The sequence below is a fragment of the Stegostoma tigrinum genome, chromosome 24 (genome assembly GCF_030684315.1).
Source record: "Stegostoma tigrinum isolate sSteTig4 chromosome 24, sSteTig4.hap1, whole genome shotgun sequence".
NCBI classification, from domain to species: domain Eukaryota; kingdom Metazoa; phylum Chordata; class Chondrichthyes; order Orectolobiformes; family Stegostomatidae; genus Stegostoma; species Stegostoma tigrinum.
The window spans coordinates 47,252,628-47,267,337 of NC_081377.1; the positions used below are offsets into that span (position 1 = coordinate 47,252,628).

Consider the following 14,710-nt stretch of genomic DNA (forward strand, 5'->3'; position numbering starts at 1 on the left):
CTAAAATTGGGCCCTTTAAGACAGAAACGGGTTAATTTATTATGGGGAAACAAGGAAATGGCAGAAGAGTTGAATAGGTACTTTGGATCTGTCTTCACTAGGGAAGACACAAGCAATCTCCCAGATGTTACAGTGGCTGAAGGACCCAGGATAATGGATGAACAGAAGGGTATTTATATTCGGCAGGAAATGGTGTTGGATAGACTGTTAGGTCTGAAGGCTGATAAGTCTGATGGTCTGCATCCCAGGGTACTTAAGGAGGCGGCTCTAGAAATCGTGGACGCATTGGTAATTATTTTCCAATGTTCTACAGATTCAGGATCAGTTCCTGCGGACTGGAGGGTGGCAAACGTTGTCCCACTTTTCAAGAAAGGAGGGAGAGAGAAAACAGGGAATTATAGACCGGTTAGCCTGACATCAGTGGTGGGAAAGATGCTGGAGTCAATTATAAAGGATGAAATTACGACTCATTTGGATAGTAGTAACAGAATAGGTCAGAGTCAGCATGGATTTACGAAGGGGAAATCGTGCTTGACTAATCTTCTGGAATTTTTTGAGGATGTATCTATGAAGATGAACAAGGGAGAGCCAGTGGATGTAGTGTACCTGGACTTTCAGAAAGCCTTTGATAAAGTCCCGCATAGGAGATTGGTGAACAAAATTAGGGCACATGGTATTGGGGACAAAATACTGGCTTGGACTGAAAATTGGCTGGTTGACAGGAAGCAAAGAGTAGTGATAAACGGGTCCCTTTCAGAATGGCAGGCGATGACCAGTGGGGTACCACAAGGTTCAGTGCTGGGACCGCAGCTGTTTACGATATATATTAATGATATAGATGAAGGCATTAAAAGTAATATTAGCAAATTTTCTGATGACACAAAGTTGGGTGGCAGTGTGAAATGTGAGGAGGATGTTATTAGAATACAGGGTGACTTGGACAGGCTAGGTGAGTGGACGGATGCATGGCAGATGCAGTTTAATGTGGATAAATGTGTGGTTATCCACTTTGGTGGCAAGAACAGGAAGGCAGATTACTATCTAAATGGAGTCAAGTTAGGTAAAGGGGAAGCACAACGAGATCTAGGTGTTCTTGTACATCAGTCAATGAAAGCAAGCATGCAGGTACAGCAGGCAGTGAAGAAAGCTAATAGCATGCTGGCCTTCATAACAAGAGGAATTGGGTATAGGAGCAAAGAGGTCCTTCTGCAGCTGTACAGGGTCCTGGTGAGACAGCACCTGGAGTATTGTGTGCAGTTTTGGTCTCCAAATTTGAGGAAGGACATTCTTGCTATTGAGGGAGTGCAGCGTAGGTTCATGAGGTCAATTCCTGGAATGGCGCGGCTATCATATGTTGAAAGATTGGAGCGACTGGGCTTGTATACATTTAAGTTTAGAAGGATGAGAGGGCATCTGATTGAGACGTTTAAGATAATTAAAGGATTGGACACTCCGGAGGCAGGAAGCATGTTTCCGTTGATGGGGGAGTCCAGATCCAGAGGACACAGTTTAAAAATAAGGGGTAGGCCATTTAAAACAGAATTGAAGAGAAACTTCTTCACCCAGAGAGTGGTAATGAGTGGAGGCTGCTGAGCAAGGTGAGGGCCCATGGTGTTTGAGATGAGCTACTGGCTTGGATTGAGGATTGGCTGTCTGACAGAAGGCAGAGAGTTGGGATAAAAGGCTCTTTTTTGGAATGGCAACCGGTGACAAGTGCCACAGCTGTTCACCTTATATATTAATGATCTGGATGAAGGGACTGGGAGCATTCTGGTGAAGTTTGCCAATGGTATGAAGATAGGTGGACAGGCAGGTAGTACTGAGGAGGTGGGGAAGCTGCAGAAAGATTTAGACTGTTTAGGAGAGTGGTTCTGAATAAATGTGAGGTTTTGCACTTTGGAAAAAAGAATACAGGCATGGACTATTTTCTAAATGGTGAGAAAATTCGCAAATCAGAAGTGCAAAGGGATCTGGGAGTGTTGGTCCACGATTCTCTAAAGGTTAACTTGCAGGTAGAGTCCGTGATTAAGAAAGCGAATGTAATGTTGTCGTTTATCTCAAGAGGGTTGGAATATAAAAGCATTGATGAGCTTCTGAGGCTTTATAAGGCTCTAGTTTGGCCCCATTTAGAATACTGTGTCCAATTTTGGGCCCCACAGCTCAGGAAGGACATACTAGCTCTGGAGCGTGTCCAGTGGAGATTCACACGGATGATCCCTGGAATGGTAGGTTTAACGTATGATGAACGGCTAAGGATCCTGGGATTGTCCTCATTAGAGTTTAGAAGGTTGAGGGGAGATCTAATAGAAACTTACAAGATAATGTATTGTTTAGAAGGGGTGGACGGTAGGAAGTTGTTTCCGTTAGGCGGGGAGACTAGGACCCGTGGGCACAGCCTTAAAATTAGAGGGGGTAAATTTAAAACTGAAATGAGACGACATTTCTTCAGCCAGAGAGTGGTGGGCTTGTGAAATTCATTGCCACGGAGTGCAGTGGAGGCCAGGACGTTGGATGCCTTCAAGGCAGAGATTGGCAAATTCTTGATCTCAAAAGGAATCAAGGGCTATGGGCAGAGTGCAGGGAAGTGGTGTTGAAATGCCCATCAGCCATGATTTAAATGGCGGAGCGGACTTGATGGGCCGAATGGCCTTACTTCCACTCCTATGTCTTATGGTCTTATGGTCTTCAGATTATCTTCTTGGGCTTCTTAGCTCCCTCCATGCCCTGGTCACATCAAGACAGACAATAAGAACAAAGCAAAGTGCACAATAATAACAAAGCAAGATAACCAAAGGCTTCAACATGAAGACCACGGATTGGACAAGTTTCCTATAAGTCACGGAGACCTCAGCTCACTATTCACCCCCAGTGGATTTAGTGCTCAGAAACATTGTTGACATGCCACCTGCTGTTTTCAGTCTGATTTTGGGTTTGCAATCCTCTAGCAAAATAAATTCCATTAAATCTTTTGTCTTACATAAATAAAAGTGGTCATATTTGGGAGATTAGACATCCTAAACCAATCAATCAGCTCCCTCCTGCAACATTCTCCCCTCCTGGATCAGGGACAACACAAGCTCTCAAAAATAATTTCCTTGGCATATACCCAAACTCCAATAGCACAGCACCCAGCATGGGCTCTCAGCCTTCAACTCCAGATCCCTTCTGATGACCACTCCCAGCCACCCATCCTCAGCATCTCCTGAAACTCATTCTCAGCCAGGAATCCTCGAAAAGTCGAGATGGTTCCCTAATCCAATGCCATGCTCTATGTTGACAACAACTCCCCTAGCAAACATCTACACAACTGACATCTTTTCACAATTTGCAATGGTAGTTGAACCTGGAGAAGTCAAACTGGGACAGGGGTCCAGAACAAAATCGGAAAATATTGTCACGTGTAGAGGGAAACTTTGGAGTGAATGTTCACAGGCTCTTAGAAGGTAATAGGTCAGATCAGAAAAGGTGGTTAAGAAAGCAAATGAAATCATCTTCTTTATTTGCTGAAGTCTGGCATAAAAGAGCAGGAAGATGTTGCTGGATCTTTAAACATCACGAGCATTGAGAGCAGCTCTGGCTCATTCATTACAGAAAGGATGGAATTGCATGCAAGAGGGGACAGAGGAGATTCTGAACGTTGTTACCAGGGCTGGAAAGATGCAGCCATGAGGGAAGATCAGACTGGCTGGGACTCTTCTTGGAACTGAACAAGCTGACAGGAGGTTTCATTGAAATATATAATATTATGGGGGGGGTGCTGGAGAGGGCAGATGAAAGCCTATTTACCTTATCAGAGAGGTCAGTTACCTGGGACAGAGATTTAAAAAGCGATTGGTGGAAGGACTCAGTGGGGGAGAATATCTCTCAGCCAGAGGATGGTTAGGGTCTGGAACTCGCTGCCCAAGAGACCAATAGAGGCAGACACCCTTAACTCGTTTCAAAGATGCTGTAAGCAATGGGGCTTTAGACCAAGTACTGGAAAGTGGAATTACGCTAGGTGACCTGCCTTTGGAGCTACGTGGCCTCTTTCTATGCTGTAGACTTCCTGTGATTCTATAACACGACACTGGGGGAGAACAAAAAAAATCAATTCCAGAGATGATTAAATCCATACCTTTCTCGCAGGTTGGTCGTGAATCTATTCAATTATTTCAGGACAATAAACTCTCAATCTGAATCAACTCTGGGTCATGTGATATGGCTACATGGTCCCTATCATGTTGCAAGTTTTGTCACGTCGAGATTCACCATTAGGAGTTTTACAACAAGAACATCGGAGCTTTTGTCATTATACACCTCAGTAAATATATCCCAGGACCTCAAAATGCCAATTCTCAATGCTCCCAATAACTTGCACTCATCACAAAACAGGGCTGTGCTGGAGGTGTCTAAACAAATCCACTGGCAAATCAGAAAAAAGCTTGGTTTTCATTAACACGACAGCATGAAGTATCAGAGAGAGGGGAAGCTGTTAGATGCTCTGAATGTTTGTATATATACACACATTCTCACAAACTCCTCTTTAGTTAGTTGTAAGCCAGTCATAATTCTTACTGATGCCAATAGATGGGTGGGGTCAGCACAAATTTAAAATTTTTAACTAGCACTTAAACCAAAATGATTCAATTAAGTGAGCAAACCCCAGCTGGTGCTACTTTGGCTCCACTTTCCCCGGCCTTGCCTCGCACTCATTCAGTTTAAAACTGCTCATTCAGTGTCTGAAGGTGGTCTGGAAAAACTCAGAAATTACACATAATGATCACCCTTACAGATATATGCAAACCCACAACCAGAGTTTCTAAAATAAAAATAGTTGTATTTCAGTCAAAGCAATCCGAGACTCAGATTAGTGCAACAACGTGCATTCATCTAGCACCTTTACATGGGTACCACCTCGGACAGAAAAGAAGTGCCTTAGACTTCAACTTAAAATGTTCAATCAAAACAGGCAAGTTTAGACAGGAACAGTTCAACAGGAACAAACTATGCCTAACTTGTTGATCACACTCAAACATAATTAGTTGTTTCACCAGAAAGACTGGTGTAGTGAAACAGATTGGAGCTATGCAATGGAATCATTTTCTGCTTTCGCTGAGCTGAACCAGTTTGGTTCCATTTTTATTCTGCTGAGCTAAGAGCTGTTTCTTTAGCAGAGATCAAACCAAAAAAGACCTGATGCTTCTGTTCAGAAAGATAGTGCAGGAACCCAGATGTAGTCTTGTACTTCGAAATTTTAATTTTAAATTTAAGATGCCTAGACGAGAACACAGATTCATCACCACCACTCCCCCAGAATACATGAGCCTGAAAAACGCTGAAACTGATTATTGATCAATATTCTCAGGCCTTGTGAAGCAAAGGTTATGATTTGCATTAATGATTAATGCCAGCCCTTCACTGATACCAATGCTAAAAGACAGACACAAGCTGAACAAACCCGACAAAACGAAAATAACAACAGTTCAAGCTCAATAACAATTTGCCAAATGACATTCATCAATAGCATGTTTTGTGGGTCTAGCTCCATATTTCACTGAGCATCACTGAAACGGGGAAAAGAACTTGGAAATTTCCTAAATGTGTAAATTAATACTGGAACAGAGCATTTAATCCCAGACTCTAACTACTAGCAAGAATCCAGTTTTTTTTTGGAAGCCACATTTGAATCTGCTTCCAGCACAACCTCTGGTGGAGCTACACAGGTCCTAATCAGTTGCTGCAGTAATATGTTATTCCTCATGTCGCCATTGTTTCTTCTGCCAATTACCTTAAATCTGTGCCCTCTGATTTTCAAACCTTCCATCAAAAGGACAGTTTCTCCCTATTTATTCTGTCCAGGCTCCTTGATTTTGATCAGCTCTCAGGCTTCCCCTCTTATTCTCCAAGGAAGAGAATAGTCTCAGTTTCTTCAATCTATCCATGTAACTGAATTTACTCATCCCTGCAACTACTTGCAGTAAAAAATTTCTGCATCCTCTCTAATGCCTTCATTTCCTTGTTGCCCAACACACGATAAAATTTTCCAGTTGAGGCCAAATGAAATGACATTTCATTTGACATTCAATGGTACTAACCATCACTGAACACCCACTGTCAACATCTGGAGTATCACCACTGACCAGAAATTGAACTGGACAAGTCACATAAACATGGTTACAAGAGCGTGTCAAAGTGAGTAACTCACCTCCTGACTCCTCAAAGCCTGTCCACCATCTACAAGGCACAAATCAGGAGTGTGATGGGATACTCCCCACTTGCCTGGATGGGTGCAGCCCCAACAACACAGGAAGCTTGACACCATCCAGGACAAATCAGCTGCTTGATTGGCACCACATCCACAAACATCTATTCCCTCCACCACCCATGCTCGGTAGCAGCAGAGTGTACTATTTACAAGATACGACACACTAAGTCAACAAGGATCCTCTCATAGCACCTTCCAACCTGCAAACATCTAAAAAGGACAACAGCAGCAGACACATGGGAAAGCCACCTCATATAAACTCCCCTTCAAGCCCCACACCATCCTGACTTGGAAATATACTGCTATTCCTTCAGTGTCAGTGGAGCAAAATCCTGGAATTCCCTCACTAATAGCTGTAGGTCTACCTACAATTCTTGAACTGGAGCAGCTAAAGAATTTTTGATAAGCAAGGAGTTGGAAGATTTTTTGGGGTAGATATGAATGTGGGATAATCAAATCCACCGTAATCCTGGGAAATGACAGAGCAGGCTTGAGGGGCCTGGATCCATCTCCTGCTTCTAATTGTTTGGAATCTCATTACCATTTTTCAAGAGGGAGCAATATATGTTGGCCTTGCCAGTGATGCCCCCATCCTGTGAAGCAACAAAATAAAGGAGACATAGAAACATCGAGCCTGCTCCACCATTCAGTATGATCATGGCTGATCATTCAACTCAATATGTGTTCCCACTTTCCATCCATATCCTATGATCCCCTTAGCCCCAAGTGTTATATCCAACTCCTTCTTCAGACGATACCATGTTTGGCCTTGACTATTTTTTTGTGACAGCAAATTCCACAGGCCCTCCACTCTCTGGGTGAAGAAATTTATCACTTATCCTTAGACTGTGGGCCCTAATTTCTGGACTCCCTGGTCATCAGGGACACCCTTCCTGTATCTAATCTAGTCCTGTTGGAATTTTATAGGCTTCTATGAGATCCCCTCATTCTTCTAACTTCCAGCGAATACAATACTAACCTGCTTGATCTCTCTTTGTATATCAGTCCTTCCACTGCAGAAATCAGTCTAGGAAATCTTCTCTGCATTCCCTCTGTAGTAAGAACATCCTTCCTTACATGAGGAGGCTACACACAACAATCCAGGTCTGGTCGTACCAAGACCCTGTACAACTGCAGTGCAACATCCCTGCTCTTGTACTCAAATCTTCTCACTATGAAAGCTAACATGCCATTTGTTTTATCTGCTGTTGCACCTGCATGTTTCCCTTCAGTCTTTTTACACATTGTCTATAAATTGAGAGATGGCATTCGGATGCCTTCCCATTTTTGCCACCCAAGTGGATAACTTCACATTTATCTGCATTATTGTTCACGTGCTATGCGTTTTCTCAGCGTGTTCAACATGATCATCTAAAGGAATTCACTGAAATATTTAAACTAAAGTACATCTTGGATAATTCAGACATTAGCTTGAAGAGTGCTACTGCTAAGTAACTAACTGTAACAAGAGATGCTCTAAGAAGGGGTAATAATTTATTACAATATTGGACAGTGTTATATTAATTACAATCTTACACAATTAGACACTGAGCTGTTCCATCAGAACTTCTCGTGTAACTGGAAAAATAGCAGATGTTACATCCCCAGCTGTGTCGTTACTCAGGAAGCTGCGCGGCAGCATTTGGCACACCTAGCCATCCTTCTTAAAGGCAGTCTGTACTGAGTAAATGTTGCTCAAATGTGAAATATGGAAGGAGGCATGTGCTCTAACACGACGCAATTACATTTACAGAGCTGCTCCTTAAAAGTACTTCCCTGCCTGGTCAATATTCTCTAACTATTAATGTGTTGACTTCCAACATCATGGTTTCCCTGATGCAGCAATGCTCATTTATCTTGTGTAACATAAGGAACTTTGCAATGATATCACTGTATTGAGGAATCCAATAGATATTTTTTCGATCTAACTACTATGTACAAATATCACTCTCTTCAGCCAGGCAGGCATGTGGACAAATGTTAAACTTTATAGAAGAGCATACTCCCATTTAGCATGTCATGTTTCAAGGGATTCAGGTAAGAAGTATAAGACCTTTCTACCCTCAGGTCACATGCTCCAAAACAGTGATGATTTCATGAACATTTCTTTTACTGCAAAACTGGCAGCTAACTATTAGACTCACCACAACCACACAACTAGAAAGTAAGTCTCTTTATTACAATTCTGTATTTCACTGAGGAGGCTTCAAGCCAATCTTTACCTGACAACCTGCTTTGAAAACTCTGCTTTTAACAACAGGGATGAATTCCACTACCTTACACAATCCACAACAACCAAAACAATCAACGTCCAAAGAAAGCTCCACAATATTGTTTTAAAAGGTCAATTGCTTATTGCCCAAAGTAAACAACTCTTTACAAATTCCAAGGATCCTAAAACCTAATACAATCTTCCTTAGGCCATACCCTGCACCAAGTTTCATTGAAATCTGGTCATTAGCTTTTGAGAGATATTGTTTACAAACTGATGAACACACAAGGAAAACATTACTAGCGTCAACCTTTACTAGCGGAGGCTATTAAAACTTTTAATGGAAGATTTGATAAATACAACTGCAGGATTACAGGGCAGGAATGAAATTTATCTTTCAAACAGCCAGCATAGGTATGTTAGATGAAATGGCCCCCTTCTATGCAGTATCATAATGACAATAGCAGTGACAATCCAGATGATTAGCCCAACACAATCAGCCAATAATGAATGGTCAGGTCATGCAAATTACCACTTTTTTTAAAACTAGATTTCTAAAGATCCTTGACTGCCTTGTTCAACATTATAATGAGGGTCAGTTTTGAAGTTTAAATTATCAGTACAGTCAGGCTACAAAGCAGTCCCTTCATTCCACTGAGACCAAACCATCTACATAATCCCACTTTCAAACCTTCTACAACAAAAGTTAGAGACATAAAGCAGGGCTCAGGCAGAAAAAAGACAACAAATGAGACTGGCGAAGAAACAGCTGATGCAACTGCCTTCATGGAAGGAGTTGTTATCGAGCCAGTATGCGACAGAACGTCTGTCTCGGAGGTAATCATCCACTATCCCGTCGATGGGCTTTCTGCAAGGACTGCGACACCCTCTTCCCCACGCTGAGCCTGTTCAAGATCCATATGACTAAAGTGCACGGTATAAAGAACATCCGAACAAAATGTTCACGCTGCGATAAGGCAGGAGAATACCATTCAATAGCCTGCCATTATCCCAAATGCAAAGAAACGAAACAACCCCCAACTGGGGACTTTGCATGCAGCGCGTGTGATCAACGGTTTTCAACACAATCAGGCCTTGGTCAACACGAGAGGCACAGGCACCTGGTTCTACAGAACGAGAAACGCCTCAAACCGGCACCCAAAGTCAAGAGCAAACCTGGGAGAAGCGAACGCGTATGGTCACAGGAGGAGGTGGCACTCCTGAGGGAATTAGAGGTGAGATTTGCAGGATGCAAATTTATAAACAAATCCATCGCTAGCATCCTGAAAACCAAAACACCAAAGCAAATCTCAGACAGGCGCAGGCTCCTGGCAAACACCCCGACGGAGGTCAAGACCATCAGCGAGCCAACGATAGATTCGCACGATTCTGAGGCAGTGTGTCCTGGAAAATTCCGACGATCAAGCACAACACCAAAGAGCCAGCTGAAAAACACCAGCTTCGATCCCTAAACATCGGGACGTAGATGACCAGGTTACACAAGCTGAGGAGCTCTTGAGCGCAAGGAAGGACCCGGACACGCTTGCTCTTGGAATCGGACTAGTGGAAAGTATTACTGACCTACTAATGAATAGTAGGAAAAGACAGGACAAACACAAGAGGTCTCAAAGAGATCGGGCCAAGAAAGACAAAAGTCCCGGCAGCAATACCGGAGCCAGAAAACGGTGGGCAGCATGTAAAGCGCTGTTTAGAGCAACACAGCAGCTTTACAAATCCAACCGGCGTCAACTAGCTCGCGAGATCATGGGGGCGCCGACCTCATCCGCTTGTCCTCTCTCAAAAGAGGAATTAGAGACATGTTTCCGTGAGAAACTGTCAGCACCAAATAAGAAATCAAACATAAATAAGTATGCCCCATACACTGGCAAAGTTGATGACGGGTCCTTGATGAAACCCATAGAGGTAGAGGAGGTTGAAGCGGCCATCAAGGGGATAGACGAGATCAGTGCCGCTGGACCAGACGGCCTGAAACCGCAGGACATAAGAACACTCCATGAGCAGGAGGAAACTCGTCTACCCCGCCTCTTCTCCTTATGGCTAAAGTCAAGCACGATCCCCGATTCACTAAAAAAGAGTCGAACGGTCCTGATTCCTAAGTGCGAGGATAAGGAACGCTTGAAAAGCATTGATAACTGGCGACCAATAACCATCGGTCCAATGCTGCTCCAGCTGTTCACGAAAATAATGGCAAAACGCCTGAGTGAAACAGTCGAAATAAACCCCAGGCAAAAGGGGTTTCTAGCAGCCACTCCTGGATGCAATGAAAACATTGTTGTCCTCGAAAATATCATCAAGAGAGCAAAGTACAATCATAAGGACCTCGCAGTCGTCTTTGTCGATCGAGCGAAAGCGTTCGACTCGGTTGGGCACAAACTATTGATCAAATCTTTGCAAAGAGTGAACCTACCCAAAGCCTTTGTATGTCTCATCGAACACCTATACACTGACAACACAACAGTGGTGGAAGGGAACAGAAACTTAACCACCCCAATAACCATTGAGAGGGGCGTAAAGCAGGGCGACCCACTCTCACCAACATTATTTAACATCGCTTTGGATCCGTTGGTGTGCTCTCTGCAGAGGGCCAACTCAGGGGTCTCCATGCCCCTGGGCGGCAGAAGAGTCAACTGCTCAACTCTGGCCTTCGCGGATGACATCGCCCTTCTAAGCGACTCACACACTGGTATGGCTAGGAACCTGAAGCTGCTCCAGGCATACTGTGGCCATACAGGCCTCAGTATTAACACAGCAAAGACGAAGGGATTCTACTTCACTTTTAAAAGGAAAACCTTCTTGTACAATCACCTCGCAACCTGGAAGCTGCTGGACGAATTCATAGCCTACATACCCCCAGGCAACATAGAGAAATACCAGGGTGCCCGCATCAATCCAGAGGCAGTGGGTCTAGGCCCGAAACGTCAGCTTTTGTGCTCCTGAGATGCTGCTGGGCCTGCTGTGTTCATCCAGCCTCACATGTTATTATCTTCCCAACTAGGTCCACAGCTTTGGATATTATGACATTCTAGTGCTTCTTAAATATTAAGGTTGCCCACCTGAACTACACTCCCAGACACTACATTCCAGATTCCCACCACCCTCTTGGTAAAATAACTTCTCTTCAAATCCCCTTTAAACCTCCTGTCCTTTGCCTTAAAATGATGCCACTGATCGTTCAACTAAAGAGAACAGCTCCTTCCTAAGCACCTGGTCCATGCCCCTCAATCTTGTTCTCAAGTTGGTGGAGATGATTCTGAGAGGTAACATTTACATGCACTTGGAGAGGTAGGACTGATGAGGTATAGTCAGCACAGCTTTGTGCATGGGAAATTGTGTCTCACAAACTTGATTGAGCTTTTTGAGGGCCTAAGGAAAATATTGATGGGGCACAGCTGTAGACATTGTTTACATGGGCTTTAGTAAGGCCTTTGACAAGAGTCTGCATGGTAGGCTAACTAGTAAAGTTAGATCACACAAGATCACATAGATCACATACGGTGAGCTTGCCAATCAGATAGAACATTGGCTCAACATTAGGAGACAGAGTGTGGTGGTGGTGGGCTGTTTTTCAATCAGAGTCCTGTGCCCAGTGTGTTCCACAGCAATTGGTGCTGGGTTCACTTTTAATTGTCATTCATATAAATGATTTGGAGGAGAATACAGGAAGCATGGTTAGTAAGTTTGCATCTGACATCAAAATGGACAGTAAAGGTTACCTAAGATTACAAAGAGATCTTGATCAATGGGCTGAGGAGTGGTAGATGGAGTCTAATCTGGATAAATGTGAGGTACTGTATTTTGGTAAATCAAACAAGGGCAGGAGTTATACAATTAATGGTGGGGCCCTGGGTACTGTAGTAGAACAGGGAGACCTAGGGGTTCAGGTACATAATTCTTTGCAATTTGCACCACAGGTAGACAGGGCAGGGAAGAAGGCATTTAGCTCACTTGCTTTCATCGCTCAGACCCTTGAGTTTAGGAGTTGGAACATCATGTTGTAATTGTATAGGATGTTTGAGAGGTCAATTTTGGTACATTTCTGGTGGCCCAGCTATTGGAAGGATATTGTTAAACTGGAGAGGTTTCAGAAAAGATTTACCTATATGTTGCCAAGACTGGAGGGTCTGAGTTATAAAGAAGGGCTGGGACATTTTTCCACCAGCGCATGGGAGGTTGAGGAGTGACCTTATAGAGGTTTATAAAATCACAAGGAGCACAGATAAGGTGAATAACAAGGGTCTTTACCCTAGGGTGGGGGCATTCAAAACTAGGGGGCATTTTTTAAGGTGAGAGGAGAAAGTTTTGAAAAGGACATGAGCAACAATTCTTTTTTTTAAAGCAGCAGTGATTTGTGTTTGAAACGAACTTCTAGAGGATGTGGTGGATACAGGTGCAGTTATAACATTTAATAGATATTTGAATAAGTACATGAGTAAGAAAGGTTTGCAGGGATATGGGCCAAACGCAGGCATATGAGACTAGTTTTATTTGGGAACATGGTTGGCACAAGTTAGTTGAACATAAGGGTCCGTTTCCATGCTGTATGATTCTGGCTCTATGACCTCATCAGGTCACCCCCAAGCCTTCAGAGACAGCAAGAACTGCAGATGCTGGAGTCAAAGTCAATACAATGTGGAGCTGGAGGAATACAGCAGTTCAGGCAGCATCAGAGGAACAGGTAAGTTGACGTTTTGAGTCGGGACCCTTCTCAGGACTGGGTTGTGACTCAAGACATTCACTTTCCTGCTCCTCTGATGCTGCCTGACCTGCTGTATTCCTCCAGCTCCACATTGTATTGAACCCCTCTCAGCCTTTTCTGTTCTAAAGAAAAACAACTCATTAACAATATTTGTAATAATTTAAATTGTCCAAACTTCCTCTACAAGATTTCTTTTTCCAGGATTTTTAATCAAGGCAATGGGAAGTAGAAGAGAGAGAGCAATTCTAACTGACAATTCTGGACAGCTCCCTCATCCTTGGTGTCCAAGTATAACTTACCACAGTTCGCCTAAAGTGAAAAAGAAAGTCAAAATCTAGGAACCTATCATTTCAAATTGAAACACATGAGTACAAGTATACACTACACATACCTTCAATCAAATGTACAACAGATGCTGGATGTCCAAAGAAAAACTCAAATACTGGAAATACGTTTTGAGACAAAGGGAAACTTGCATTTAAAACCTTCCCTTTTTCATAGGTTCATAATTAATTCCAAAGAGACAAAATCCATATTTTTTAACAAGAAGAAACCCTGTACAGAGAAATTTCAGCAGATGTTAACCCTTTACTGCAAGCAGATGACCATTTTCATGCTTCATAAAACACCTACACCAGCAGCGACATATCACTATATTCAAATGATTCAATTAGAAACAGAGCAACAACTGTTAAACTTCAAACTGAAGCAGTTATGTGCAGAAATAATGCACACTGTGAAACCCACTAAACTTCAAATAGTCCAAGAAAGCAAAGACAAGGGGTGGAGATGACAAGCAGCACATTGAACTTGAAATGTTAATTATTTCTCTCTCCACAGGTGCTGCCAGACCTGCTGAGTTTCTACAGCAATTTCTGTTTTTATTTACAGCATCCACAGTATTTTGGTTTTATCCGAGATGAGGACAGGAGATGAGGACAGATTTCTTCACTCAGCTGTGAATCTTTAGATTTCTCCAGTCTGAAGGGTGCTGGGTGCGCTATCAAATACATTTAGGGTTAACAGAAACAAACAGATGCTCTCTCAGAATCAAAGCACAGGGAGAGCAGGCAGGCCAGACAAACTGCCACGATTTTATTGAACAGCAGAGCAGGCTTGAGGGGCTAAATGGCTTATTCCTTATTTCACAAGCGATGGGTAATTAAGAATAACGTCTAGTCAATATTAGAATGTTGGGAAGACATAAACAACATAGTGACATACTGAAGAACGTAAAACGACGTACATTGCAAGGAGAAAGTACTGACAACAAACCATGTTTATATTCAACTCCCTCACAAGAATAAATGATCAATGCAGAAAAATGTTAATATTAAAAGATCTTGTGTAAATTACCAGTTATTGAAATTCACTATTAGTTAATTCTGATCTCAGGAGTACTTTGCCTTTCACCTGTACAAGTACGGGCAGGTTCTCCCAGACCCAGTTTCCTCTCCTGCAAACAAAGCTACCTTTCATTACAACCTTGTAGCATACAGCCGAGTGCCAGACTCCCAGGGGACAGTCAAATATCTTG

At 43.0% G+C, this 14,710-nt stretch overlaps 1 protein-coding gene across 4 annotated transcripts in view; it reads right to left on the reverse strand.

The window, feature by feature from the left end:
• Nucleotides 1-14,710, reverse strand: part of LOC125465033 (uncharacterized protein KIAA1522 homolog) — a 201,625-nt gene that overhangs the window by 125,559 nt on the left and 61,356 nt on the right. The gene's annotated exons all lie outside the window — the stretch shown is intronic.